The 16,379-nt window shown below is 50.9% G+C and overlaps 1 protein-coding gene across 1 annotated transcript in view; it reads left to right on the forward strand.

Annotated features, from left to right (window-relative positions):
• LOC309604023 (acrosin-like) overlaps positions 1-16,379 on the forward strand; it is a gene marked incomplete at both ends in the record, with an annotated part of 74,708 nt that overhangs the window by 35,000 nt on the left and 23,329 nt on the right. The gene's annotated exons all lie outside the window — the stretch shown is intronic.

The following is a 16,379-nucleotide window of genomic DNA, read 5'->3' on the forward strand; positions in this document are numbered from 1 at the left end:
CCTCTTCCCTCTTGTTTCATCCTGTTGTCTCCTCCTTTTTTTGTTTTGTTTTCCTTGCCTCCTGTGGCTTCCTTCTCCCTTTCCTCCTGTGTCCTCTTGTTGCTTCCTTGTTTTTAGAGACAGAGCACTGCTTACAAATCAAGTATTTACAAGTCCTAAGGGAGGACCTTGGACTGGAACTGCTGCAGGACACTGAGACCTGTGACCCTCCAGTGGCCAAGGACGCCTCCACCATGGTCTGCTCCTTCCGAGGTCTGAGTGAGTGACTCCTATTCTTTTACACACTTTTCGAGTCTTGATTATGATTGTTATGTTGACACAGCAAACCATGTATTAAGATTTGACCCAATCTGCAGAGGGCCCAGGTGATTAGAAATCAGAAGTTAAGTTAGGTTAGGATCCAGGTCATTAGAAATGTTGTATTATAAATTAAGTTAAGTTGTATTATAAATTAAGTTAAGTTGTATTATAAATTCTCTATTACACTACTTATAAATTGTACTACATTGATTCTGCTCGTAGAAATCCTGAGCTATTCTAATCATAAATTTGGTGCTATGCTAATCAAAGTATCCTGTTAAGAAAATAAAGCTGAATTTTAACTACAATTTAGTGCTGTATTCGTTCTGCCAAATAGCCCTAAAAGAACCTGGCTGTCCCCTTGCTCTCAGGTGACACTCTTGCACACAGGTATCCACAACAGGCCACGGGAAGGAGGTGGCTCATGATCGTAGCTTGTAGTTCAGTGGCTCCGTCTTGACATCATCTGCAAGGAGGAGGAACGTCATCACTGCCACAGCAGGCCAAATTTCCATGCAAGATTCATAGCAAAATTCTGGAGAAAAGGTCATTTATAGAATCAGCTCTTGGGGAGTCATTTGTGTTGGGGGAGCTCAAGCTGTCCCCCACCCTTTGGCAGCAAATGTCTACTTCTCCCAGCCCTTTGCAAGGAACAGGGGGCATGCAACCCATGATCCCCTAGAGCTGGAGGGGGAAAGCGGAGGGTGGCCGTTGCCTTCTCACCAGGAATAATCCCTGTGGGGAACACAAGCTTCAGCAGCCATAACTCATCAATGTCCAGCTGGAAGATGGATCTGCAAGCAGCAAACACCACTCATTTGCTGTAGAATCACTCTTGGACCATAGCAAAGGTCCCGAGTCCTGCAACCAGGACACCCTGCCCAGGGAAAAGACAAAAGGGCTGATGAATGAGTACTTTAGATCTAGAGAGGAAAAGTGAAAGCTTTGGTAAAAAAAAAAAAACATGTTCTCCATTTTTTTACTTCCCCGCCTCAAAATATTTGCAACCATCTCTTGGCTAGAGATGATCCCAGGCATTTCCAGCACAAGGAATACCCCTGGGATTTATTCCCAGGGATTATCCGTGGCACAGACCCAGGATAGAATCATAGAATCATAGAATCGTCAAGGTTGGAAAAGACCGTTAAGACCATTGAGTCCAACCGTTAACCTAACACTGCCAAGTCCATCTATACCATGTCTTCGAGCACCATATCTATCCGTTCTTGAAGTACCTCCAGAGATGGAGACTCAACCACTTCCCTGGGCAGCCTGTTCCAATGCTTGACCACCCTCTCAGTGAAGAAGTTTTTCCTAATGTCTAACCTAAACCTCCCCTGGCGTAGCTTGAGGATGTTTCCTCTCGTCCTGTCACTCATTACCAGGGAGAAGAGACCAACCCCCACCTTGCTACAACCTCCTTTCAGGTAGTTGTAGAGAGAAGTAAGGTCTCCCCTCAGCCTCCTCTTCTCCAGACTAAACAACCCCAGTTCCCTCAGCCGCTCCTCACCAGCCTTGTTCTCTAGACCCTTCACCAACTTCGTTGCCCTTCTTTGGACACTCTCCAGCACCTCAATGTCCTTCTTGTAGTGAGGGGCCCAAAACTGAACACAGTACTCGAGGTGCAGCCTCACCAGTGCCCAGTACAGGGGCACCATCAGCTCCCTGCTCCTGCTCGCCACACTATTCTTGATACAGGCCAGGATGCCATTGGCCCTCTTGGCCACCTGAGCACACTGCTGGCTCATGTTCAGCTGGCTGTCAACCAACACCCCCAGGTCCTTTTCCGCCAGGCAGCTCTCCAGCCACTCCTCCCCCAGCCTGTAGCGTTGCATGGGGTTGTTGTGACCCAAGTGCAGGACCCGGCACTGAGCCTTGTTGAACCTCGTACAGTTGGCCCCGGCCCATCGGTCCAGCCTGTCCAGGTCCCTCTGCAGGGTCTTCCTACCCTCCAGCAGATCGACACTTCCACCCAACTTGGTGTCATCTGCAAACTTACTGAGGGTGCACTCGATCCCCTCATCCAGATCATCAATGAAGATGTTGAACAGGACCGGCCCCAGTACTGAGCCCTGGGGAACATCACTCGTGACTGGCCGCCAACTGGATTTGACTCCATTCACCACCACGCTCTGGGCTCGGCCGTCCAGCCAGTTTTTAACCCAGCGTAGAGTGCACCCATCCAGGCCGTGAGCAGCCAGCTTCTCCAGGACAATGCTGTGGGAGACTGTGTCAAAGGCCTTACTGAAGTCCAAGTAGACAACATCCACAGCCTTCCCCTCATCCACTAAGCGGGTCAAGCATCATCCCCTTTCTCTCTGCTTGGTCTCTCCACTCTGACCACTGGGAAGAGTGAAGCCCTAGGGCATGCTGCATGCTTTCTCAGGCTGGATCTGGACTTGGTTTCTCTCCCGGTTGGCCAAGAAGCTGCTCTGGGCACATGGGGTGCTCTTGGTGAGCTGCTATGATGCTCGGGGAGGGATCGTTCCTCAGGGCCCAGGCTCTCAGGAGGACTGAACCCCTGCAGGGCGAGAGGGACCAGGACACCAGCCTCCCTTGTCCAGCTTCAGCTGTCCCAGGATGCCATCAGACACAGCTCCCCAGATAGCCACGATCTCTGCAAAGCAAGGGAAAGAGGTCTCAGGCCCTGGGCTGGCCAGCTCACAGACTCTCAGCAAGCTCCTTGCCCAGGCGATGACAGATGCTGCTGTACACAAAGAGCTCAGAAAAACACTGCCATGGCTGTGGAGCTGGGCTGTGACCCACTTTCAGGCTGCCAGCTCGCAGAGAAAGCTGGCCCTCAATGGCCCCACTTTTGAGGGGACCGAGCCATGCCCAAAGGAGCTTTGATACTCAGGGCAGCCCCAGTACCAGGACCTGCACTCCTGGCAGCCACATTGTGTCCCAAGCCCAGTGGGATCCTCAGGCAGGGCTCTCGTGGCAGCCCCCAGCCCGCTCCAGCCACCCCCACAGCCCAGCAATTCCAGCTTTTGACAGCTGACAGCCCTGATGCGACCCCTCAGGAAGGAGCTCCCCAAACCCTCACCCTTGCTGCAGAGCTGCAGGAGTGTGGGGAACAAGCAGCTCAGCTTCAAGCTGACGGCCACGGTGCAGCAGCCCTCCATCGCTCTTGCTGCTTGCCCTCAGCTCAGGAAAAGGGAAGCTCTTCCTGCCTCCTCACCCAAAACTCCTCTCTGACCTGCTCCTCTCCTGTCTGTCAGCGAGGGTCCCCCAGCCCATCCCTGCTGCCTCCCGACCCTGCTCCCAGCTGTGGAGCAGCTCTGAAGGGCAGCAGTGGGGAGCCCCTGAGCAGTGCCCAGCAGCACCCAGGCCTCGCTGGCAAGTGCCGGCACTGCCGTGGCACCGGGGACACCTCCCTGTCATGCAGAGCATCCCCCTGTGACATCAGCCCACATCATCTGAAGGGCCATTATGACATGAGCAGGGAGATGGCACAACAGGGGAGAGAGGCGAGAGATCTTCCCTCTTGTCCTGAGAAACAGGCACCCCCTTTCTCCCAAGTCCTTTGCCAAAAATTGCATCTGCCCCTGCACCAACACGTCTCTGCTACTGGGAGCCTGTCCGGGCAGGCGGGGGTTTGGGGTTGGCTGCAGTCGGGCTGTTTTCAAGAGATGGGATTGAAGGCCTGTGTGATAAAACAGCCCCTCCCATGTTACTGAACACTCTCTCTCTGCTTTGTGTCGCTCTCATGGTAGGAGTAGCACATGCTTCACTGCACTGGTTTGGGCTGGGATGGAGTTCATCTTCTTCATGGCAGCCCAGATGGGGCTGTGTTTTGGATCTGTGACCAAAACAGTCCTGATAAAACACGGATGTTTCAGCTCTTGCTGAACAGTGCTTGCACAGCATCAAAGGCTTCTCTGTCCCTCACTCTGACCCACCCGTGTGTAGGCTGGCGGTGGGCAAGAAGCTGCGAGGAGCCATAGCCAGGACAGCTGACCGCAACAGACCAAAGGGATATTCCGTACCAGATGACATCGTGCTCAGCAATAAAGCTGGGGAAAGAAGGAGTAAGGCGGGGAGGGGTGGTATGTTTGGGGCTATGACGTTTGTCTTCCCAGCTAATTCCCTCAGATACTGCATACGCCCCTCAGCAGGGGTCTACTTGACTTGGTCATTTGCACCATCTTCTTTGAAGGGATGCCTTTCCTTCACGTTCAGCTGGAGCCGACTGTAGGGGAAACTGATAGAGCTGGGGCTTGGGTCTCCGGTTTAGCCACAGTGGCTGCTTGTATGTCTTCAGATGCAGAGACCCTCTCTTCTCCTTGAGGCTGCTGAACAGGGAATGAACAGTGCTCAGCAGGCACAGGCCAGGCCCCAGAACAGTGCGACAATTTGTGTCTCTTTGGCACAGCCAGGGCCAGGACATCCTTTTTTTCAAACCTTCCGTCGCTTCATCGGGATCTCACACTTGTTCGGGGCTGAAGTCCCAGACCACCGGCGGTGACAACTCTTCCAGGTACCTGCCCATATTCTTCCACAGGCCTTCCCACCTATAACCACGCTGCCTTGGGTCATATCCCTATGCTGATATTTCTAGTTGGTTAACCTTTGAAAAAGCAGAGACAATATTCTTGAGAAGCACCAACAGGAGCATTCTGGTTACCCAAGGATGATCAAGATACTAAAGAGTTATTATAACAGGGAAGAAAATACCTGCCCCACAGAAGAAAAAGGGGAAGGTGCCATTCTCTGTTTCCTCCACCGACTGGCTCTCGGAGGAGAAAAGGGAAGAAAAGGAATTGTTCATTGTCTCCATAAGATGGTTCCCAAAATACAGGGAAGGCATCAATGCATGGCACAAATACCAAAGCAGGCTCAAGGCCACTGCTTTTATCATCATCCTTCCAGGCAAAACACCACCAAGTGCTACACAGCACAGCAAAAAAGGCAGCATGGCACGGATCAGATAAACCCATGTCGAGAACAGGTAAGTCAACATCGCGACCACAACTGTTAAGCAGATGTAATAATCACAGGTTCCCTCTAATATGCTCTGGTCAAATCTTTTGTTACCCCAGACCCTTCGAGCCCCACATTGGGTTTAACCCCGGTGGGCAGATGAGCACCACACAGCCACTCGATCACTTCCCAACCCACAGTGGGATGGGGAGAGAATGGGAAGGGTAAAAGTGAAAAAACTTCATAGTTGAGATAAAGACAGTTTAATAAGAAGAAAAAAAGGAGAATAAAACAAGAAAGAAAAACAAACCCAGGGAAAGTACATGATGCAAAAAACCCCAAGTGCTCACCACCAACCCGATCGATGCCCAGCCAGTACCTGAGAAACAGCAGCCCCCTGCAAGTATCCCCTCCCCACCCACCCCCGCCACCTCCCCCGTTTGATTGCTGAGCACAACATCCGATGGGCTGGAATACCCCTTTGGTCAGCTGGGGTCAGCGGTCCCAGCTGTGTCCCCTCCCAGCTTCTCGTGCACCCCCAGCCTGCTCACTGGCAGGGCACTGCGAGAAGCAGAAAAGGCCTCCCTGCTACCTAAGTAAGAACTGTTCAGCAATAAGCAAAACACCTCTGTGATATCAGCACTGGTGTAGGAGCAAATCCAAAACAGAGCACCATACCAGCTGCAGAGGCAGTTAAAATTAAAGAGGCACCTGCAGATGGAGATACCTTTGCAGATCCTGATGCAGAGAGCACGGCAGATGCAGATATCAGTGCAGATGTCATAGCAGGTGGAGACACCGCTGGCGACGCAGATACCACTGCAGACGCAGAGACAATTGCAGGTGCCAACACAGATGCAAATAGCATTGCAGAGGGAGACACCTCTGCAGATACTGATACGTGTCCACTCACAGAAGCCATTACAAGTACACGTGCAGATGCAGATACCATTGCCAAGACAGATACAGTTACAGGTACAATTACGGGTACAGCCAGCATACGAGAGACAGATGCTGGTCCCATCAGAAATACAGCTATTAAGAGCATCACAAGTACCATCACAGATACCGATAGCATTACAAACACCCGTTAAATATGCAGAGACAATGAGAGTTACTGGCACAAAATATTGGAGATCCCGTTACAGACTCCATTGCAGATGCCATAGCAGATGCACACACCATTGCAGACGTGACTGCAGATGAAAATCCCATGGCAGATGCAGACACCATTGCAGAGACCACTCCAGATCACACTGCAGATGCAGATGAGATTTTAGGTGGAACTGCAGATGGAGATGCCACTGAAGATGCTGAGGCCATTGCAGGTGCCATTGCAAATGAAACATTTGAAGGTGCTGATGCCATTGCAGGTACAGGTGCCAGCGCAGATACCATTGGAGATACCACTGCAGAGGCAGACACCAGTGCAGAAGCACATGTTACTGCAGGTGCCATTGCAGATGCAGATACCCATGCAAATGCAGAAATAGTGGCAAATGCCATTGCAGATGCAGATACCACGCAGATGCCATTGCAGTTTCAGTCCATGCTCCGATAGCATTGAAGGTGCCATTGAAGATACCACAGCAAAAGCCTTTGCAGAGACCACTCCAGATGCAGAGACCACTGCAGATGCCATTGCAGATGCAGACAGCATTGCAGGTGCAGACACCATTGCAGGTGCAGACACCACTGTAGGAGCAATTCCAGAAGCTCTTAGCAATGTGTATGCCGTTGCACATTCCATTACAGATGCAGATACCACAGCAGATGCAGATGCCATTGCAGATGGCATTGCAGAATGAATTAGCATTGCAGACACCCTTGCAGATGGCATTGCTGAGGCAAAATGCGTTCCTCAGAACATCACAGATGGAGATAGCAATGCAAATGGCATTGCAGAGGCACATGCCATTGCAGACGGTGTTGCAGATGCAGCTAGAGTGGCAGAAGAACATCTGATTGCATGAGGATACCATTGAAGACACCATTGCAGATGCTACTGCAGGTGCAGGTATGACCACAGACGCCATTGCAGATGCATGCAAAAATTCAGAGAGAAATGCCATTCCACATGCAGACACCATTGCAGATGCTGTTGCAGATGCAGATACCATTGCAGATCCAATACTGCATTCCAGGTGGCACTGAAGAATTGCAGGCACCATTGCAGATGCAGTAACGGGCCGAAGGACAGGTACAGCTACAGACGCCATTCGAGACACGCATGCTGGCACCATTAGAAATGCAGGTACCGGTACCATCACAGCGACCGACAGAATTACAGACACAGATTCACACTGAATTGCCAATACAATTGCAAATACAGGCACAGAACAGACACCATTCCAGATAAAGGTACAATTACACACACAACTGACGATACAAGGACAGTCTCACACGCAAGTGCACATTCAATTACACCAACAAGAGCAGCTACAGCAAGTGACGCTACTACTGACTGAGGTAGCACGGCAGACAAAGGAACCCTTACACATAAAGACACTGATACAACTGCAGCTGCCGTTACACACAGATGTGCTGTTACAGGCAGAGGTACAGAGAAGTATACAGATAACTACGCTGACAGTCACCGACAGGGAGGTGGATGAGGATGCTGACATGGATACAAATACAATGACGGACACGGGTGCAGTTACAGAGATGGACACAAATACCCACAGAGGTACAAGCAGAGACAGAACTCCAGCTCCAGACTCCGCAACACACACAGACACAATTGCTGATCCAGAGACAGCTGGAGGTACGGATACAATTACACTTACAGACAGCATTACACATACAGCTACCACTACACATACCGATAAACAGATAGAAGGTGCCACTGAACACACCACTGCAGGTGGCACTGCAGGTTCCAACACCAGGGCAGGCACCATTTCAGATGCACGTACCGCTTCTGATAACCCTGCAGATGCCATTGGCAAATAACGCTTCAGGTGCAGGTGCTGCTGGCATTGAAGAAACCATTGCAGGTGCCACTGCAGATACCGATCCCATTGCAGATATCGACAGCATTGCACTTACCCAGGCAGGTACCAATACCCTTGCAGATGCCTCTACCTCTGCTCTTACAGCTCCTGATACCAGTACAGAGACCGCGATACCATTACACACAGTCACACCCATACCCAGACCGTCAGCGGTACAGAGACCATTAGGGATAGCCGTGCTGATACTATTGCAGCTAGCGAGAGAATGACTCACGCGCATACAGAAACCAAATACACAGACACCTACAGAAACCATTGCGAGTCCATGTGCAGGTACAGGTACCATTCCCTATGCAGGTGCAGTTACAGGCACAGTTACAGGCACAGACAGAGATACCAGTAGGGGCACAGGTACTGGCACCATCAGAGAGACCAATGTAATTACAGGCACAGATTCACACTGAATTGCCAATACAATTGCAAATGCGGGCACAAAACAGACACAATTCCAGATACAGGTACAACTGCGCATGCAATTAAGGATTCAAGTACACCCACAGATACAAGTGCACATTCAATTGCTCAAAAAAAAGCAGATGCAGACGTGACATCATTACCCACTGAGGTTCCACGACAGACGGAGGAACCGCTACACGTAAAGACATTGATAGAAACACAGCTACCAAAAGCAGCCCCGGGGACCCCGAGGCTGGTCGGCCTCACCTTGCTCCCTGGGAGAATCAAGAACCATGTCCTCCACTATCACCTTCCTGGGCACATTTCTGAGAAGGGGACTGAGAAAAGAGAGCACGGACTGACCACCAAAGATGCCACTGAAGACGCAGCAGCCCAGGCAGAGGCAGATCCCATTGCAGAGACCATTCCACATAACGCTGCAGGCGTAGATGAAATTTCCGATGGAACTGCAGATGGAGATGCCATTGAAGATGCTGGTGCCATTGTAGGTGCTACTGCAAATGCAGATATCTTGGAAAGTGCTGATAGCCAAGAGCAATGCGAATCCCATGGCAGATTCCATTTCAGATGCAGCTACCATAGCAGATGCAGAGACCATTGCCTATGGCATTGCAGAATGAATTGGCATTGCAGAGACCATGGCAGATGCCTTTGTAGATGCAGATGCTCTTCCAGAACTAAATACTTCTGAAGAAGCCGACACCACTGCAAATGCAGGTACCATGGCAGACACCTTTCAAGGTGACGGCGCCGTTGCAGGCAGCCTTGCAGATGCAGTGTCATTGCAGATACCCCTGCAGATGAATATAGCATTGCGGGTACCGCTTTATACTCAAGTACCATTGCTTGCACCGCTGCAGGTAGTGGTGCAGAGAGCTGCAGGTAGCATAATCTCAGCACGCGTCACCTCCTCCGCTGATGCCATTGCAGATGCTCACAGCGTAGCACGAGCAGATGCCATTATCAACGCAGATGCTGTGGCAGATAGCATTGCAGATGCAGGGACGGAGGCAGATGCAGAGGACATTACAGATGCTATTGCATTTCACATACCTGCACACAGACCATTGCAGATGCCATTCCAGGTGCAAATACAATTGCAGATAGCGTTGCAGGTGAACATACGACTGCAGATGGAGATGCAGATGCCATTGCAGCAGAAGGTATCGTTGCAAAGGCTATTGATGATGCAGGGAGCACTGCTGATGCCAGAGCAGTTACAGATACCATTGCAGATGTAGATACCATTTCAGATGCAGATACCATTGCAAATGGCATTGCAGATTAAAATACCATTGCAGAAACCATTGCATAGACCTTTGCAGATGCACATCACGTTCCCGGTAACGCGGCAGGTGCAGACACCAAAGCAAACACCATTGCAGATGCAGACGCCATTTCAGATGCAGATACCACTGTAGAAACCATTGCAGAAACCATTGCTGATGCAAAGTCAGGTGAAGACAAAATAGGGGATGCCGACGCCGTTGCAGATGCAGGTATCACTGAAGATGCAGAGGCTACAGCAGACACTCACAGCATTTCAAATGCGTTGCAGCTGCAGATACCTTTGCAGCTGCAGATAGCGTTGCAGCTGCAGATAGCATTGCAGATGCTGAGGCCATTGCAGATGCCGTTGCAGGTGACATTGCAGATACCATCGACAATGCCATTTCGGATACAACTTTAGATACCAATACCATTAGAAAGATACTGATGCAATTACAGATACAATTGCCGATACAGTGGCACATACAGACAGAACTGCACATGCGATTACAGACGCAAGACGAGCCACAGACAAAAGTACACATTCAGTTACACCTATAGATACACGTACAGACACTGATCTCATTCCTGGTAGGGGTACCATTACACATCCAGGTAGTGATACACATACCACTGAAGACACAGGGAATATCTACATCTGCACTGGTATCTGCAAAGGCATCTGCATCTTCAACAGCATCTCCACCGGCAATTGCATCCGAAATTGTATGTGCTTCTGCAATGGCATCTGCAACAGCGTCTGCATCTGCAATAGCATTGGCAATGTTATCAGCAATGGTTTCTGCATCTGCAATGGTGTCTACATTGGAGAGCTGCAGATGACAGCACAGTTGCACCCACAGCATTCCAGATGCAGATACCTTGGCAGATGGCACTGCAGGTTCAAACACCAGGGCAGGCACCATTTCAGATGCACGTACCGCTGCTGATAACCCTGCAGATGCCATTGGCAAATAACGCTTCAGGTGCAGGTGCCACTGCCTTGAAGAAACCATTGCAGATGCCACTGCAGATACTGATCCCATTGCAGGTATCGACAGCATTGCACTTACCCAGGCAGGTACCAATACCCTTGCAGATGCCTCTACCTCTGCTCTTACAGCTCCTGATACCAGTACAGAGACCGCGATACCATTACAGACAGTCACACCCATACCCAGACCGTCAGCGGTACAGAGACCATTAGAGATAGCCGTGCTGATACTATTGCAGCTAGCGAGAGAATGACTCACGCGCATACAGAAACCAAATACACAGACACCTACAGAAACCATTGCGAGTCCATGTGCAGGTACAGGTACCATTCCCTATGCAGGTACAGTTACAGGCACAGTTTAGGCACAGAGATAGCATTAGAGGCACAGATACTACTGGCACCATCACCACCACAGGTACCAGCACCATCATCCATACCACTGCATAAACTAGTGTAATTACAGATACAGATGCCCATGGAATTTCAGATACAATTGCAGATACAGGCACAAAGTCCATAAAGTTCCAGATACAACGGCAGATAAAGATATAATGAAACAGTACAGAAGTGCACTCCCAGGCACCATTACATGAATACCACCACAGATGCAATTACAAGTACAGATACAATTACACATAGAAGTACAGATACCATGAGAGTCCATTCTCCAAGGGACAGAGTTACCATTCCAAGTTAAGCTATTGAGACAAATACAATTGTAGACATTGAGACAAATACAACTGTAGATTCAGGTACTATTACACATGCAGGTACTCGTACAGTTACCATTACAGACACCGATACTAACATAGAGACACCAATACCCACACCTGCAATTGCATCTGAAATTGTATCTGCATCTGCCATTGTAACTGCAATGGAATCTGCCTCTCTTCTGGCATCTGCAACAGCACCTGCAGTTGTCCCTGCATCTGCAGTGACTCCTGCAGTGACACCCACCTCTGAAATACTACCTGCATCTGCAATGTTATCTGCAATGGCATCCGAACCTTCGATTGTATCTGCATCTGCAACACTATCTGCAATGGTATTTGCACCTGCAACGCCATCTGCACTGGAGAGTTGCAGACAACGGTACGGTTGCACACACAGCATTCCAGATGCAGATAACTTTGTAGATGCCACAGGAGATTCAAATACCATTGCAGATGCAGAGGCCATTGCAGATACTGATCCCGCTGCAGATATCGACAGCATTCCACATGCCGATGCAGATAGTGACACCGTTACAGATACACACACAGCACACCGGGGCATTATCCCCTGCTCAGCACTGCTCAGACCACATATGCGACACCGTGCCGCATACGGGGCTTCCTCCCTCCACACCCACACGTCCCCCCCATCCCGACACAGGACAGACATCCACCAGCTGGAGCCAGGACGCGGGAGCACTCCCCACCCAGGGAGAGGCCGAGGGCACGGGGCGGCTCAGCCCGGGCAGGAGAGGGCTCCAGGGCTCCTCGCAGCCCGCCAGGACCTTCAGCCAGGCTCTTCGTCCTGGTAGGGGGCAGGAGGAGAAGACACCACGGGCCACAGTGGAGAGGAGAGACCCGGCAATGCCCCTCCAGCCTGCTGCCGGCCTAGCAGCAGCTCCAGCTGAAGGGACCTCACAAACACCCACCAGCCACAAGATTGCTGCTGGCCTATCACCTGCAGGGACAGAAGTGACCTCACAAGCAACTTCCAAGCCACGGGCCTGCTCCTACCCTATCAGCGTCTCCGGCAGAAGTGACCTCACCAGCCCCGCCCCAGCCCTCCCCTCGCTGCTGGCCCCTTGCCTGCCCCCCAACCGGCCTCTCCTCTGCCCCCCAGCTCCCTCCTCTCTGCGCTGTCACTGGCAGGCACTGAGCACCTCACTGCCACCTGCTGCTCCTGACCAATCAGCTTCCTCCCACGCAAGTGACCTCACGGCACCCCAGCAATGTCACCTTCCACCCCGCTCCCCCATCCCCTCTCCTGGCCTCTGCCTCCGGCTCTCACAGTCCCTGCCCTCCTCCTGCCTCCCCAGGGGCCGAGGAGCTCAGAGCTGGGGGAAAGGGGGCACAGCGCTGCTCAAGAAACCTTCTGCTGGGGATTCGCAGGTTGGGTCCTGCTCGTAAAGGAGGCACGCTCGTCTCTGTGAGGAAGAAAACACCCTCCTGACCACTGCAACACTCTTACTCCCAGCCCACACTGCCTTTGTTGGGGAGGGACCAAAGAAATCCCTTCATTGCCTCCGACACTCAAACGGCTTCAACACGGACCCGACTAGAGTTGTCCTGACCCTGTTGCAGAAGCGGGTAAGGAGCCACCAACAACCGCAGCGTCTGTATCTCCAGACCCCGCTGCAGAACACGCTCTGCCCTTGCTCTTTGCAGAGACGCCGCTTCCTCAGCAGTGGGGGACGGGCGTGAGCCAGGCAACGCAGAAAACAGTAAAAGCAGGGGCAGCCAGTGCTATTGGTCAGCATGCTCCCGCTGCCCCAGGGGCTGGGAAATGGAGCAGCCAGAGCATACAGGGGCATCTGATTGCAAAAATCAAAAGTAGAAAGAAAAAAAGCCCAACTTGGGCAATCTGAAGTTCTGGTGAAAATGACGAAAATGACGCCTCCTGTCTTAATCCATAATGATCCTGTCCATTTTGCTGTCTTCCAAAAAGACCAAATGGAAAAAAAAAAAAAAAAAAAAGCCAAGAATATTATGCAGTGCAGGTTATATTCCAAGATTTAGTAACTTGTAAGTTGTAGGCAGACGCAGATGCCACTGCAGATGCAGATACCATTGCAGCTACCACTGGAGATGTAGACACCATTTGAGACGCCATTTCAGCTGCAGATACCATTACAGATTAAATTACATGTCAGAGGCAAATGCCACTGCAGAGGCAGATACAAGTGCAGAGGCAGGTACCACTGCAGATGAAGATACTATTGCAGTTATCGTTGCACATACCATTATGCCAAACTTCTTGTATTCCAAGACTTTGTAACTTGCATCCAAGCTCGGTCCTCCCGAGAATCTTCTGCTCCATCTTCTCCCCCATCTCCTTCTGCCATCAGCCACAGAAGGAAGTCTCTCTCAAGGGCTTGAGTAATTTGACCAGAAGAAAGCACGAAAATGTGCTCCTGTATTAAGGAGGAAGGGCAGGAACTTGGGAGTCATTTCCATTTTGTTACAATCACAAGGGATGAGCGTCCTTGCTAAGAGAGATTCCCTTTGCCAGAACCAAATGACATCTCTCAGGAGAAGTCAGCTGTCTTAACTCTTGACTGTTTCCTCACTTTCCCCACCCTTTTGGAGCTGGGCCAGAGCCCCCTCAACCTCAGCAATCGCTCTGGAGTCAAGCAACAGTAGCATCGAGTTTCTAATGTTGACTCCTTGCTGCCTTGCTCTGGTAATCCTTCATAACGATGCAGAAGGACTCTCAAAACTGGGACCTCTTTGTCTTGCCAGCCAAAACACTTTTATTACAATACGAATTCCTCCTCCATGCTCTACTGCTGCAAACTAGCCACTTAATTCACAGCAACACAAAAGCAGCTCTTCCCAGGAAAAACAAAAACAACACACAATAAAACTCCCCAAAACAACCCAAACCCAACAACAAAACTACAGCTGACCAGAAATGTTAGTTTTCAAACTGGCATTGTTTGAAAGCAAAAACACTCTGCCCAGCCACGCTACAGGGCGTGGACCATCCCTCAACAGTGAAAACACCCCTTGAGTGGATTCCTTGGAGGAGTCAGGGGCTGCTACCTGTGAAATTCAGCTCTCTCCAGGGAAGACCAAAACATTCTGCAGCTGCCTGGGAGGAGTCCCAGGGAGCTACCGGGCTTGCACCTGCCTCCAACATGGACAAAACGCTTCGGGTAGCTACCGTGCAGGAGTCTGGGGCTGCTGCCTGGGACTTCAGCTTTCCCCAGAGCAGGCCAAGACAATCCTGAACGTGCCTGGGAGAATTCCCGCACAGCTACTGAGCACCGACCTTCCCCCAACATACACAATGCTCTTTGCATAGCTTTCAAAAAGCCTGGGGCTGCTGCTGGGAATTCACCTGTCTCCAGACGAAGCCAAAACACTGGACATTGGAGATGCCTGGAAGGAGTCTCGGGGACCTTCTGGGAATAAACCTGCCTCACACATGAAGAAAACTCTTCAGGTAACTACCTAGGACGAGGCTGCGGCTGTTACCAAGGACTTCAGCTGTCTCCAGGCAAAGTCCAAACACTCCAAAGCTGCCTGGGAGGAGTCTCAGAGAGCTACAGGGCATGGAACTGCCTCCAATAGAGGCAAAACTCTTTGCGTAGCTTCCGTGGGGGAGTCTGGGGCTGCTACCTTCAAAATTTCACCATCTCCAGGGGACGCCAAAACATTGCAGAGCTGCTTGGCAGTCCCTGGGAAGCTACCAGGCATGGACCTGCCTTCAAGTTCAAGAAAACTCCTCAACTAACAACCTTGTAGCGTCTGGGTCTGCTACCTGCAAAATTCAGCTGTCCCCAGGGAGGCCAACACACTCCTAGAGATGACTGGGAAAATTCCCAGGGAGCTACCAGGCATGAACCTGCCCCCAACATGAACAAAACCTTTCAGGTAACCGTACAGGCGTCATATGTGTCTTCTATCCAGGACTTCAGCTGGCTCCAGGGAAAGGCAAAACACTCCCATGCTGCCTTGGAGGACTCCCAGAGGTCTACCGAGCATGGACCTGCCTCCAGCATACACAAAACACCTTGGGGAGCTACCTTGGAAAAGTCTGGGACGGCTACCTGCTCAATTCAGCTGTCTCGAGGGGGGGCCAAAACATTCTGGAGATTCCTCTGAGGATTCCTGAGGAGCTATCGGGCATGGCCTGCCTCCAAGACAAAGAAAACTCTGCAACTATCTAACCAGGAAAGTTGTGGTGCAGCTACCTGGGACTTTAGCTGTCTGTAAAGAAAATGAAAAAACTCCATTAGATGTACAGGAAAAGTCCTGAAGCAAAAACAGGAACAGACCTGTCCCCAGCATGCACAATGCTCTTTGGGTAGCTACCTTAGAAGATTCTGGGGTGGCTACCTGGGAATTCACTTGTCTCCAGAGGAAACCAAAAGACTCTGGGAAATCCCTGCGAGGAGTTCCAGAGTGCCTCCGACATGCACCAAACTCTTCAGGTATCTCCCCTGGAGGAGGCTGGGGCTGCTACCCAGGACTTCAGCTCCCTCCACAGCAGGACAAAACACTGGGGCAGATGCCTGGGAGGAGTCCTGGAGAGCTCCAGGGCGTGGACCTGCTTCCCATTCCTATCAGCAATCAATGGCAGAGCATCAATCAATAGGATGGCAGCAGTCAGTAAAAGCAGCAAGCAGTCGTATAGCAACAACCAATCCTTTAGGAATAAGCAATAGAACAGCAACAACCAGGTTACTACAAAGTTGTCACTAGGGAGGGAACTTATCCTCCAAATAGCAGCAGATA

This window comes from Platalea leucorodia (genome assembly GCF_965183815.1).
Source record: "Platalea leucorodia genome assembly, contig: HAP1_HAP1_SCAFFOLD_306, whole genome shotgun sequence".
Lineage (NCBI taxonomy): Eukaryota > Metazoa > Chordata > Aves > Pelecaniformes > Threskiornithidae > Platalea > Platalea leucorodia.